General features: G+C 45.5%; 1 protein-coding gene across 1 annotated transcript in view; it reads right to left on the reverse strand.

The window, feature by feature from the left end:
* ZNRF3 (zinc and ring finger 3) overlaps positions 1–13,569 on the reverse strand; it is a 194,387-nt gene extending 180,818 nt beyond the window's left edge. Inside the window, exon 1 of the mRNA XM_069081777.1 lies at positions 13,379–13,569. The gene's annotated coding sequence lies outside the window, so the exon portion shown is untranslated. The remainder of the gene's footprint in view (positions 1–13,378) is intronic.
* Between the last annotated feature and the right edge of the window lie 105 nt (positions 13,570–13,674).

Genomic DNA, 13,674 nt, shown 5'->3' on the forward strand with positions numbered 1-13,674 from the left:
CTGTTGTAGCTAAACAGACCTCAGAAAGGTCATCTACAATGGGGGCTCCACATTCTCTCCTTCCACTCTCTTCTTATTTGCTTACAATCTAGTTTCTTACCTTATCATTCCACCAAAACTATTCTCTCTAAAGTTATTAATGATCTCTTAGTTACCAAATCCAGACCTCTTGGCAATCTTTGACACTGCTGATCAATCAATCAATCTCTCTCTCTGTCTCTGTCTCTGTCTCTCTGTCTCTCTCTCTCTCTCTCTTTCTCTCTCTCTCCCTCCCTCCCTCCCTCTCCCCCCCCCCATGGCTCCGTATGGCCTCCAGGATCAAATAAAGAATGCTCTGCTTGGCATCTAAAGCCCTTTATAATCTGCCCCTCTTACTTTTCCAGTCTTCTGACACCTTACTCCCCTACATGTGCTCTGTGGATCCAATGACAACCTCCCAGTTGTTCTATGAACAAGACTTTCCACCTCTTGGACCCAGGTATTCTCATTGGCTGTTCCCTTGTGCCTGGAATGCTCTGCCTCCTCAACTCTGACTTCTGACCTTCCTTTAAGACCCAATAAAAACCCCACTTTCTATAGGAAACACTCTGAATTCCAGTGCCTTCTTTCTGTTCATGATTTCTTATTTGCCCCGCACACAGCTTGTGTGTGTGAGTTTGCCTGTCGCGGCCTCCCCCCTTAGACTAGGAGCTCCTTGAGGGCAGGTACTACCTTTTGCCTCTTTTTGCATTTTACTTAATACAGTGCTTGGCACATAGTGAGCGCTTAATAAATACTGACTGATTTTCCTTTCAATCCTATAAATCATAATACACCCAAAACTCTTTTTTTATTTTTTTAAGCTTTTATCGACGTCTTCTGTCTCTAGCATCACCACTGGTATCCCAAGTATGCCCCTCCCTTCCAGAGAGCCATGGCATATGATAAGTAGTAGTTCTGAGAGGGGAAAGGTCAGCACAACTGCTCCACATGTTGAAAAAAGTCCAAAAACATGAACAATGTGTAACATCTGTGGACTTCCCACTTCCAAAAGAGGTGGGGGTGGTCTCATCTCTCTTTATTCAAATTCTGTTTGATCTTTATAATTTTGTTACATTCACTTTTGACTGTCTGGTATGTCATTTTGTTCTTCCCATTTATACTGCTGTCGTCACCATGTGTGGTCGTCTTAGTTCTGGTGACTTCACTCTGCATCAGTTCAGAGCTTTTCCCATGCTTCTTTGTATCTGTCACACCTCATTTCTTACAGCACAGTCATATTCCATTTATATTCATGGACCACAATCTGGTTAGCCATCCTCCAACTGATGGGCATCTGCTTTGTTTCCAATTCTTAGCTATCTCAAAAAGTGCTGCTATCAATATTTTAGAATACATAGGGATTTTTTTTCTTCTCAATGGCTTCCTGGAGATATAAGCCCAGTAAAGGGGACTCTGGTTCAAAGGGTCTGGGCATTGTCATCATTTCACTTCCATAATTCCTGCCAGAGTCTTCTAATTCATTATAATCCTGGCCCATGTCCTCCCCCAAATCTTCTGGAGGATCAGCCCAAATGTTGGGGACCCGGCTCTAGGTTTCTGGATATTGCATGGATACCAATGCTGCATGGAAGTGAAGCTATTATCCCTCACTAGTTCTCTGCCAGCCCATCCTACTATGTAAGGTCCTAATTTGCTTCATATATATGGGATTTTGCCGTTTCTTATAATTAAAGGCAAATTTAAGTTTTTTGGCTAGTTTTGTAGTTTGATTTTGAGATAACTGGCAACACCTTGGAGGTATTGCAAAACACTTCTTTGGGAAACAGATTTAAAGACCTTATAAACATACTGAAAACTGTATTTATGCCAAGGTACCAAAACAGTTATTTTCAGATGAATACAAGCAGTCCCCACTTGGAAATGAGTTGTGTTCCAAGATTTCTTGGTGTTAGGAAGAAGAGAAGAATTCTACTCCCAGCAGGATGGTCATGGCCACTCATATTTAGGTGAGCTGGGAGTCAGCAACCACAGTCCTCCCAATATAACAGGGAGCCATAAGGCTTACCTAAAGCTGTCCTACCAGTAGGCCCTCCAGCTTACCAGTTATTACCACCTGCCCAACGGAACCACCCCTCAAGACCCCTCAGCATCTGTTTGGGGTGTTGTCTCCAAAAACTGGCTAAGTTCCTTGGGAGAAGTCACTGTCTTACCAATATGTACATAAACATTTATTAAACATTTGCTACTGCTACTGCCCAGGTACAGGCATCCTCTTCGAGTAGAGAGACAAAAGACAGGCCCTGCAAGATGTTTTTGTTGTTGCTAAGTTATTTCAGTTGTATTCAACTCTCCCTGGTCCCATTCGGGGTTTTCTTAGAAGAAGTACTGGAGTAATGTGCCATTTCCTTCTCCAGCTCATTTTATAGATGAGAAAACTGAGGCAGGGTGAAGGGACTTGCCCAGGGTCACACAGCTATGAAGTGTCTGAACTCGGGAAGATGAGTCTTCTGACTCCAGGCCCACCACTCTATGCACTGAGCCACCTAGCTGCCCAAACAAGACTGATGTTTGATGATGGAAAAGATGGAAATGATTGTCAGAAAAGAGGAGCTAGAAGGTAGCCAGCAGCACAGGCATGAAGGAGAAATCCAAACTACAGCTGAGTGAGCAATATGGCGATGGTGCCCCCAGAGGGGCAGAGGGTACTGCTGAGGACCAAGGCTGATGAGATTTTCTAATGATGAGGTTCCTTCATAGATGCATTTTCATTTCTTTGTTGTCAGGTGTTAAGAACTGAGTTTCTCACACAAACAAAGCCTAGCTCCTTTTTTAGCCCACCTGCCATGTGCCTGATGTACACTAAGCCCTCATTCATGGGGGCTCAAAGCGCCAGCCTTCTACTGTATCCCCATCTCTGAGCAGTAAAAGTCAACTTCATGCACCTTGATCCTGAGAGTGCTAAAAGGGTCTCCTCTCCCACTCAAAGACTAGGGATTTTTTTTTAAGACATAACTAACAGACCTGAAAAGCAGGAAAATGAGAAAGGGCTGCTATGGGGAAACACATCCTGAGCAGGAAGAACACCAAAAGAAGCAGCAGAAGAAGGGGCAGCTAGGGGCACAGTGAATAGAGCACAGGCCCTGGAGTCAAGAGGACCTGAGTTCAAATCCGACCTCAGACACTTGACACTTAACTAGCCATATGACCTTGGGCAAGTCACTTAACACTAATTGCCCGCCAAAAAAAAGGCAGCAAAAGAAGAAGAATAAAGAGCAGATGTCCTCAGAAGGTTTCACCATCTAGGTCAGCCACGTGGGCCACGCTGGGTCAAAGCACCCTCCTCACTCCACTAGGCCCTGACGGCCTCACTCCAGCACAGCCCAGGATGACGAACTCTGGTGACGGTGAACAAGAGTTGTGTTGAAGGCAACAGGAAAGCCTGCGGAGAAAGGTTTTCATTCAGAATGGCCACATTTTTCAAGGTTTTGATGATTAGACTGACTGGTCAATGGTTCAGAAAACTCAGTGATTCTGAAGTGATCATGATTTCCTTCAGTCATCCCAACAGCAGAGGTGGTTTTGGTGAAGATCTGTGATGTCCATGGTGCAGGGAGCTCTCCAGCTAGGAAAGCCCCTCTACTAGTGTAAAACAGCACCTGTCCTACAGTTTATCGCTCTAGAGGCTATAGGGGCACTAGAGCACTGAGATGTTAATGTGCGTTAAGCAGCACTTGAACCCAGCTCATGAGTCAGGACAACCTTCTACTTTAATACGTTGCTTGTCCACTTGAGGTTTATTCTGTAAGAATGGAACTACATTGTGTTCCTAACCACATACAGAAATATTTTCCTAAGGAAATCCATTTGGAGTTCCAAGGTGAGATGTGCCAGAAACATCTTCCCCAGCAATGAAAGCAAGATCTTCCTGCCTGAGGATGCACGGGAAGAACAACAAAGTCAAAGAGACTTGGTCAAAAGAGCCCTGGCTTTGGAGTCAGCCTGGATTCAAATCCTCACTCCGGCGGATCAGACTAGCCCTCTCCAAGGTCCCTGTCTGTGGCCATACATGGACATACAGGATTTATTCTTCATTCTTCTACCAACAGCACCGGAGTGTCTGGGGGAGTGGGGGAGGGCAACGTGACTGTTCTAAGCATGGAGTAAACTCTGACAGTATTAAAGGATGGGAAGGAAGGTGGACAAGGAAATTCCCAACAGCGAGCAGGGAAGGAAATAGAGTTCCTGTGGCTGCCTGAACATGCATTGGGGATGTCTATACAAGCTGGAGAAACATAACTCAGGGACTGCCTGTATATTAAAGGGCCCAACTTGGAACCCATTGATGATTAAGAGTACAATAAGTAAGAAACATCTACAGAAAAGTGTTATCTAAGAATAAAATTCTCATCCTCAATAAGGGTATGCTAAACCTATTTTTTACAAGGTTTTCTTATGGGGCTATGAACATTTTCCTTAAAAAATCATAAATGGCTTCTGAGCTACCCTGCTCCCCCATCCCATTGCTATTTTTGAACCCTCTCCTCCCCCCAAAAAAGGTTGCCATGGCAACGAAAGTACCAGTCACCAAGTTTTATAACCACATCCGCCAGTCCTTGGCGTGCTAAGGGCATGTGCCAACTTTGTTGTCTGTAGGGCATTCTTGGCCATGCTACACAGCAAGCTATAATCAAGGCAGAAACCAGTCTATTGGTATAGCACTAGTCTCAACATAAATATTCATTAAATGGGAAAACCTATGGTGATGCAATGTTGAGACTGCAAATTTAAACACAAGAGTCAGGAAATGCAAAAATTACCACCACAACCAGAGCCTTCAATCATCCACACTGAAGAGGCAGAGGCATGCTTAATGCTGTAACCTTCGGTTGGACAAAATGTACTCTTAATAGGGGAGATTGATAACACTGACATACCCTTTTTAAATGGAAAATTTTAAATCGAAATATTACATTTTGCAGTTCATTCAATTATTTAAGCCATTAGGTAGAAGGCCATATGGTAGGTGCTGATGGAAAAAAAAGTCTTGTCCTAATGGCCCTTTGAAGTGCCCCAGTCCTAGGCTGAGGACTTGTCATGACCTGGCTCCCAGAGTGGTCACTGCCCTCTACCTCTTGAGGTTACTTTGGATTAAATTAATACACCTGTGGATCTACTATATTTCCCCGAATCTTTCCCCACGGGCCCTCATGTAGCCCCACACATACACACAACCTTTCTAAGCATTTTAAATAAGCATTTAAAAGTCACCAGAGAGGACTCGGGTTTTTTGTATCTATCCTCAGACCTAGCATGCTGTTGGATTTAATGTTCATTGAACTGATTTAGACACTTGAGCAACCAAAAAGCAAACTTCAAAATTCCTCAGTTTACTCTGAAATAGCCCCAGCCTGGAGCTCCTTAAGCTCCTGAAGGCAGAGGCCAGCCCAGAGCAGACCCTTATAAAGGCTGGTGAAACTGAACTTAATTCCATACTGGAACCAAGGCCTAGGCCCCGGCTCCAACAGCCCTCCAGCACCACTCTCCCCACCTGATTTTTTTTTTTTTTTAAGATTCAGGAAGCTAAGAGCATAAGCACCCACACAGTACTAACTCCAGATGGGTTCCTCTAGAACTACACAGAGCCAGGTCACCCAAAGAGCACTAATGTTCTAGGTGGTCATTAGAATGCATTCCTTCATGCCAGAGTACACAGCAGAACAATTTATATAGAGAACAATATGAAGGAAAATAACTGAAAGCCTCAAGAACCCCAATCAATGCAATGACTAAAGATTCCAAGAGACCAATCACACTGCCTCAGGGCACTGAAAGAGAGACATAGACCCTGGACTGGTTTGGCCTAACTATGCTAACTGGTTATGAGGGTTTTGTTTTTCTTTAAAAAAAAGTGGGGGGGGGGAAGGAGTTGGGGGAAAATGGAGATCTGCCAATAGAGTTGTCAAAGGAAAAAAGGAAATACAGAAGAAGGTCGCTGAACCATTTTTTAAAGGTACAGAACAAAACATAACTCAAAGAAGACAGCTTTGAAAGTGGTGTTAAATTCATTACATACATTTTTTAAAGCAAATTATACCTAACAAAAATTCCTGGTCTCATATATTGTCTTCTGTTCTACTCTGTATATGGACTTTTTTTTAGTTCGGAATGAAAAAATTTAGTTCAGAATAAGTTTTTTCCTTGATGGCAAAGAATGTTTTTGCTTTGTATTCCTAGTGCCCAGTACACTGACCAACACATAAGTGATGTCAGACTTAATCAATGCTTGTCTGACCAAAATAAAATAATTAGGGCAAAATCTGCCTCTCCTGTTTTCACATACTCCAAACCACAAAGGCACGCCACCCCAGAAGGCACGGGCAACGGGAACCCACCTCCAGCTCCAGACACTGCCCCCACCACAGCAGAGCTTAAACAGCTTCTGAGATGAAAGAAACTGCACAGCAAATGCTTTCTAGCCACTCGAACCTATCTACCTCCCTGCCTGAAATCCCAGCAGGGTAATATCAGCAATGTGCAATACAGAGCCGGCTCTTCCGCCAGCTATCCCTTCCTCCTGACTGCTTCTAGAGTCAACATCTAAGGCAGAAAGAAGCAATACTGCAACTTGAATTCATATTAGATACAAAGTAATTCTGCACGTGAACTTCCATCCTTTCTCCTCCACTAGCTTTCTGCCTGGTCCACACCGAAAAAACCAGGCAAGTGACCAAAAGATCCCCCCAAATAAAGATCCCCCTAGAAGAGAAGGAAGAGTAAAAACTGGAAATGCCCAATGTGCGCCTTAGTGGTCAGATGCATTTTTAGGTGGGCACTTTCAAAAGCAAAGTCTGCCCTTTCCTGGAAGTTAAATAACACCAACCTTCTCTTACCCCCAAACTCTCTGTCCCTTCCTCCCAACCTCCTGCACATGCAGCAGGCCACCTGCCTCAGGACAGCACTGCTTCACCTTCTGGGGGTCGGAGATCCCTCTGGCAGTCTGTAAAGGCTCTAGATTCCTTCTTAAAGAATGTTTGAAAATGCATAAAATAAGATTAAAAGGAAAACCAATTACATTGAAATAGTTATCAAAACATTAACCAAACAAGTTCAGGGACCCCAGGGTAAGTACCTCCAATCTAGCACAATACCCTGACATGTGACAAGGAAGGAATCCAAGGCCCAGAAAGAATGATTTCCCCAAGGTCATACGTGGTAACAGAGCCAGAATTTGACTCCAGATTCTCTGATTTCAAATCCAATAATCTGATGTTAGAGCTAGAGAAACTGTGTAGCAGTCAGAGTCTAACTAACCCTTCCAATTTAGCAGGAACACGAACATACCACAAAAAAGGATCACTTATCCTAAGTAGGATTTCAAAAGACCAGCAAAATCTATTTGATTTTACACCCCAAGTTTCTAAGCAAATACCATCTGCTCCTGTCTGTCTGCTGGAGGTGGGGAGACCATCCACCAGAAGAACAAAGCTTAAGTTATAAAATCACTCAGCTCTCTCCTTGAACCAAAAAAAAAAAAAAAAACCCAAGAACCAACTGACCTAATTCCCCTCTCACTATCATGAGTCAACATATCAACTAAAAGCCAGACTTTAAACATTTCATTCAAGTTACTGGTAGAACAAAGAACGTCTGATTTGTATTTCCCTCCTTCAAGAGAGAGGCATGATAGCTACAAAGGCCCCATTACCCCAGAAGGTAAAATAGTTATGGGAAAGGAGGAAAAGAAGGCGATATAGTCCAGGAATTACCCTGCTGCACACCAATGTTCTTGAGTCACAAGGAGCTGCCTGAAGTCCCACAAAGAAAAGTGGTTATTTTGGCTAGGAGAACAGAAGTGGGAACAAAAAAAGGTTGGGCCAACTGCTTAACTGAGACAAGGTCTGGGGAGGGAAGTTGGGGACAAGAAATGACCCTTTGGGGAAAACACTCAGGTTTCCAACTTGCACTACTTCTGAAAGCAAGGGTTTCCCCGAATGGCTTCCTGATATCTGGAGCCAGGGAAGGAGGTATCTCACATCATAAATCCCTTCCCAATGCCTGATGAATGCAACTGTATCATCGAGTAAATCTACAATGAGAAGGATAGACCCAGCCCCAGAGTCCCCTCCCCCCAAACTGGCAGCGGTGTGCTTAAGATGGTTCTGATTCTGTCCAGCCCCAAGCATAAGGGAGGGCCCTCAGAGGAAAGAAACATTTTGTCAAGCATTTCATTAGTGGAAGTCAGGATCGTCTCTCTGCCTACTGGTCACCAAGTCTGGGTCCTTGTAACTATGAAGTTCCTGAACACACTGTAAATAGCACCTTTGAATCACCACAATATACAAGAATGGTGTCTAAGGTGGTCTCCAGAGGCACAGGTTCTCCAAGTTTCACCCAATTAGGACAAGTAGGCAGTCAAGGCCAACATCACTTTAAAATGCCCAGCTGTTAAGATTCTCTCTACACCCAACTGCATTTGACGTTTAGGTTAATGGAACATTTCCTAAGAAATCCAAGAGAAGGGACATCTGGCTCAACAAGGAATGAACAAAAGGACAGGGACATACCTAGGCAAGGCCCCCTTCCCAAGGCATGGAGCCCACAGAGCAACCACCTCCCCATCCCAAACTCTGTCAAAGGTCAGCATGACTCAGGTGAAAGATCTGAGGCCTGAGATCAGGTTGAGAGGGGGTTCTTTCCCTTGTTGGTTGATGAGCAGGGCACTTCTAGATCTCGTGATTTAGACTTCTCTAGGTCTCAATACCTCAATGAGAAAAGGAAAGAGTTGACCTTCTCTGTCTCTTACATTCTTTTAACTCTAGGTTTCATCAAAATACCATTTCTGCAGCCACCCGCAGCCCCACATTCCAGGGTCACAAGAGGAGCCATTGGGAAATACAAAGCAAGTTTGAGGACAGGTTATGCTCTGATTATTGATTACACTGAAACAGAAAGCTCCGTTTAAAGGCATTGCTTCTAGGGACAAGTAATTGATGAAATGCCCCACTCAAGGTCCCACAAAAAAAAGTCCTGCATCATAAAAACTACTCTTAGTGCTTAGAACACCTGACAGCAAAAGAGATCTCAGGAATTCCAAAAGGAATTTTCAATACTCTTACAATCTCCTGCCCACACGAAACATGAGGCCTTCACACACCTGGCCTCCAGTCTTGGCTTTGCTGCTTCTGTAAGCCAGGCAAGTCACGCCCCTTCTCTGTCCCTCATCTGTAAAATGGGGGAGGTCTCTGCCGTAGCTGCAGCATTTATGAGGGTGCTGCAAACCAAAAGGCATGTCCTTTCTTCCTTTCAGAGGTCAACATATATGGAAGTTTTCCTTCCCCTCAATATAAACACCCACAATCCCTGGCTGATTCCAAATTCTGATAAAGTGAAACTCTTTATCTGTTTTGAGGCTCTGGACTTTCCACAAAACCTCTAAACCTATTCTCTGTCAAAACATACTCCTGAGTAACAGTGGCTCTCATCACTGTGGTTAGGGGAAAACTACTTTTAACAGAATTATGGGATTGTGTCTTCCTTCCCCAAAGCTCTTAGAAAAGTCAAGTGACTATAGTCATCTCAGCCTACCATATCAATTCACAAGAATTTTTAGTATCTATGTTCCAGGCACAGGGGAGCTGGAGATTTAAAAGAAAGTCAAACAATTCCTGCCCTCAGGTAGCCTACATTCCGCCAGGAGGCCTGTACATGGTCTCCTCTAAGATCCTCACACTAATCACCATTCAGGAGGCACCTCTCTGCACCTGGCAAAGGATCATTCCGCACAATGAGTAACCAGACAAACCATTGTTACTCGGCAACAAGAGGTACAGGAATAACTCAAATTCCACAGGGAAAGATGAGCTGCACACCAGAATTTTCCCCATCCTCCTTTCTCTCCAAAAGGTAGTGTTTCCACCACATGAGATCTAGAAGATCCAGGGAAAAATGCCTTCAATGCAGGCTGTGTGACAACACTCAGCAAAGCATCGAGTCACAAAACTGGGAAAAATAAAAATGTTTCTCAGCTAAACACTTAATTTTAACTCCAAGACATTCAGCAATGCAGCACAACCTAAATTCAGTTCAGCTGCTAGCATGCAATTGTCATATTAGAGCCCAAGTCCATTTTTAGAGGTCCCCAAAGCCAATCTTAAAATACAGAAGCAAAGACAGTGCGAACTCTGGCTCTGCTGCTGACCCGCCAAAGGGCACAGAAGTCATTTCTCTAAACTCAGAGACAGGAGAGTGAGTCCCTTCAATAGGGGGTGTTGGTACCTCAGCCTCCCCAAAGCGCCAACTCCTACCAGTTAACTCCTAGCTAGACATCCTCAGCTTTCTTCTACCGTGTTTCCCCGATAATAAGCCCTCCCCTGAAAATAAGCCCTCTGGTGTTTTTCTGTCCAAAAAATTTAATATGACAGTGTCTTATTATCGGGGAAACATGGTACTTAAAGACCAATACACAATGCAAAACTCCAAATGCTGAAGGTAAAGTTATATAAAAACTTAGCATTGGATTCCTTCCACTAAGGAATTTCTCAAGCCTTTCTAAATATTTGACTTTCATGAGAAATGCCCTTCCACTTTAAAAAGGCTCTTTCATCTCTGGTTATGCAAATTTTTCCTGTTTGTTTAACAAACCCATACCCCAAGCTGGTGTTTAATCAGGTTTTGATTTAACATCCCCAGCCCTGGGATGGGCATGGCCCTGTCTGAAAGAGTTTCAGATAATGAGCTCATTAACAGTAACTAATTGGTCCAATGCTGAAATATGTATCAATATGTCTAAGAAAACAAGCTTCCAATGGGGGGGGGGGGGGGGGGGTGTCATCTAATAACCCAAACATTGGAAGTGGAAGTATGAAATAACAGCTACAAATGTTCTCTATCCAGGAAGGATTCCACACTGCTAGGTGAGAGGAAGCATTTTATAGATGGAGCCACGAAAGCTTCAACATGTCATGTGTCCTGTTCACCACCTTCCCCCTTAAGCACCAGTAGAGATGCAAGCTGCTGAAGCCTGAAAAGGGGAAAACCCAAATTCCAGCTACCATCAATGTTTCTGGTAAACAGTTCTTTGGCCTCAGTTTCCTCATCTGTAAGATGAAGATAAAAATAACACAACCACCCACTTTCCCCAGATTGTGGAGAAGACAAATGAGGTAACATATGAAAAGTGTTATAAAAAAGTATGAATAGCTATAAGCAATCAAATCAGCCCTTCACCTGAAGGGTACAGGTGTGGGTGTGTACACACACACACACACACACAAACACACTGTGGTCTAAGCCTCACTGAGAGAGAGCAATTCTACAGAACTGTCTGCTGGAAATCATACCAATTCCGAAGGTGTAAAACCTGATTTCACCTTTCAGATACAAACAAAAACAAACTTTTCCTTTTTTAAAGGATGGCTCATAATCCTGTAAGGCTTTAGGCCACGTTTCAGTATGCAGGACTTTTCCTGGAAGTTAAAATATTTATATGTTTTAACTACTCTTGCCAGGTTTTAACTTTTAAGAAAGAATCTGACACACATATATGCACATATGTATACACCCATGCATATATGTGTCAATGATTTTTTTAACTGGGCTAAAAGCCTTAAAATGTTTATCCTAAAGCAAATGCTGATGTGCTCTCTGTTCTAAGTAATTTCTTATTCAACCTGTGGTCACACCTCTTCATCAGAAATTTTTTTATTTCCCAACTTAAAGGGTCAAAGAGTGAGTCCTAGCCTAATATTTTTGCTGGTACTACCAATAATAAAAGTGTGTTGCCTTTTATAAACACACACATGAATACACATGTACACACACGCCCACACACATGTACCAGTACATGCTCAGCTCAGAAATGGAAGACAGTGGTTGGGTGACCTGTGGAGCCAGGGCCAAGTTATTAAAGAGAGATTCTAGTGAGCAAGGTCTATTCCAAGTGTTCTGATCATCTTAACAACATTATAGCAGTTATAAGTGAATTTTCGCCACCTCTTAGTGATTGCTTAACAAGCAAACTTTATTCAATACCATTTAAGTCCTTTTCTCTTTACTTAGCAATTGTTGACTTAATTTTTTTGGCCAGGCTAATGGACCACAAAAGGAGTTAAGATAAGCGCTTCAAAAGTCTCCAAAGAGAATAAAGAATGGCCGCCTTCTGCCAAATTCACACATTATCTTCCTCCTCCAAAGGATAAAAGTTATAAACGGTGTGTTGAAACTGCTAATTTTGTATTCAATGAATAACCAGAGATTAGCTCCCAGCGGAGGGAGGACTCACCATGTGGGTAGCTGGCTGAGCACACAAGCTGCCCTCTAAGTCAAAATGCTAAAGAGAAAACAGCAAGCGCATTAAGGGACTCCTTCAGAGGAGCGTGCACCCCAGAGCGGTTCCAGAGTGGCCTTCTGGGGGGGAGGCCTGAAGAAACAAAAACTCTTCTAAAAAATCCTCAGGACCCCAGTGACTACCTGAGACAGGGAGATAAGGGAGGGGGGATTCTTAAGGTAGGCTAGTCCCAAGAGAAGGATTTTGGAACAGTCCCCAAAGCTTGCTCATTGGATGAAAGCTTATATAATTAAAGACCGTAATTACAACATGATTAAAAACTGCGAGAGTCTTTAAAAGTGTTCCCAGTCCCAGAAATCAAACAAGACCTCGACTGCCTTCTGTTCACCCCACACAAGTTTGGAGTGGGGGAGGAAAGGGCTGCCTGTTAGATCACAGCAAAGTCACCCTCCTAGCCCAGGTGCAGGGACTGAGCTGGCCAATAACTTCCAGTGTCTGCAGCCACTATCCAAACCTCGCAGCAGCGAGAAACGGCAACATAACCTTGTGCCTTGATTACCCAAAAAGCCCAGGCTGCAGAAGTGGGGCAGCCCAAAGCGGCGCGGGTCGGCAGCGGCCAGATCGCAGGATTCCACCTGAAGGGGCCCCGAGGCCCCCTCGGTCTGGCCGAGGTCCACTCAGGCATCTCCCCAGAAGGGCGCCCAAATCCTCGGAGGGGAAAGGGCAAGCCTGGCCAAGCAAACAAGCCGGGGCGATCACGCCAGGCCTTCAAAGAGCCGCGGCTGGCGGGGCTGCATCCCCCTATCAGACTCCCGGAGGAACGCAGACACCTCTTCATTTGGCGGAAGGTGGGGAGGCCAGGCAACCCCAGGCTACCTCCGCCTCCCGGCAGGAGCCCCCGTCTCCCGTCCTGCTCTGGAGGAGGACCCGCGGCACCACGCACAAGCCGTCAATGCTCGCCACCCCTCCGCACGACCACGGGGGTGCCACAGAGCGGACCCTGCGTGTCCGGGCGCGGAAGGGGCCCTCCGGCTCCACCACCGGGTCCTGGGGCCCCGCACGGCGAGGCAGGGCGGCCACGAACGTGCGCGCCCCGGGGCCCGTCCCTACCTGCACGATCTCTCCCTCGGCGCTGAGCGTGGCCCCGGCCCGGGAGAAGCGGCCCGTGAGGCCCGTGGTGTAGGTGGTGTAGTCGCCGCTGGGGCTCGACTCGAACAGCACCACCTCCACGAACGCCGTCTCCTTGGCCCGCGCGGCGCCGGGGCCCGAGGCCGCCAGCAGCAGCCCGAGCAGCAGCGGCAGCGGCCGCACCGCGCCCCGGGCCCCGGCCCCGCCGCCCGGCAGGCCGCCCGGGGGCGGCGGGGGCGGCCGGGCCCGGGGGCGGCGGCGGCGGCGCGGCCTCATGG

Source organism: Petaurus breviceps, unplaced genomic scaffold (assembly GCF_028583685.1).
Source record: "Petaurus breviceps papuanus isolate PSGF00001 unplaced genomic scaffold, PetGlider_PUasm1.0 99, whole genome shotgun sequence".
In the NCBI taxonomy this organism is placed as follows: Eukaryota; Metazoa; Chordata; class Mammalia; order Diprotodontia; family Petauridae; genus Petaurus; species Petaurus breviceps.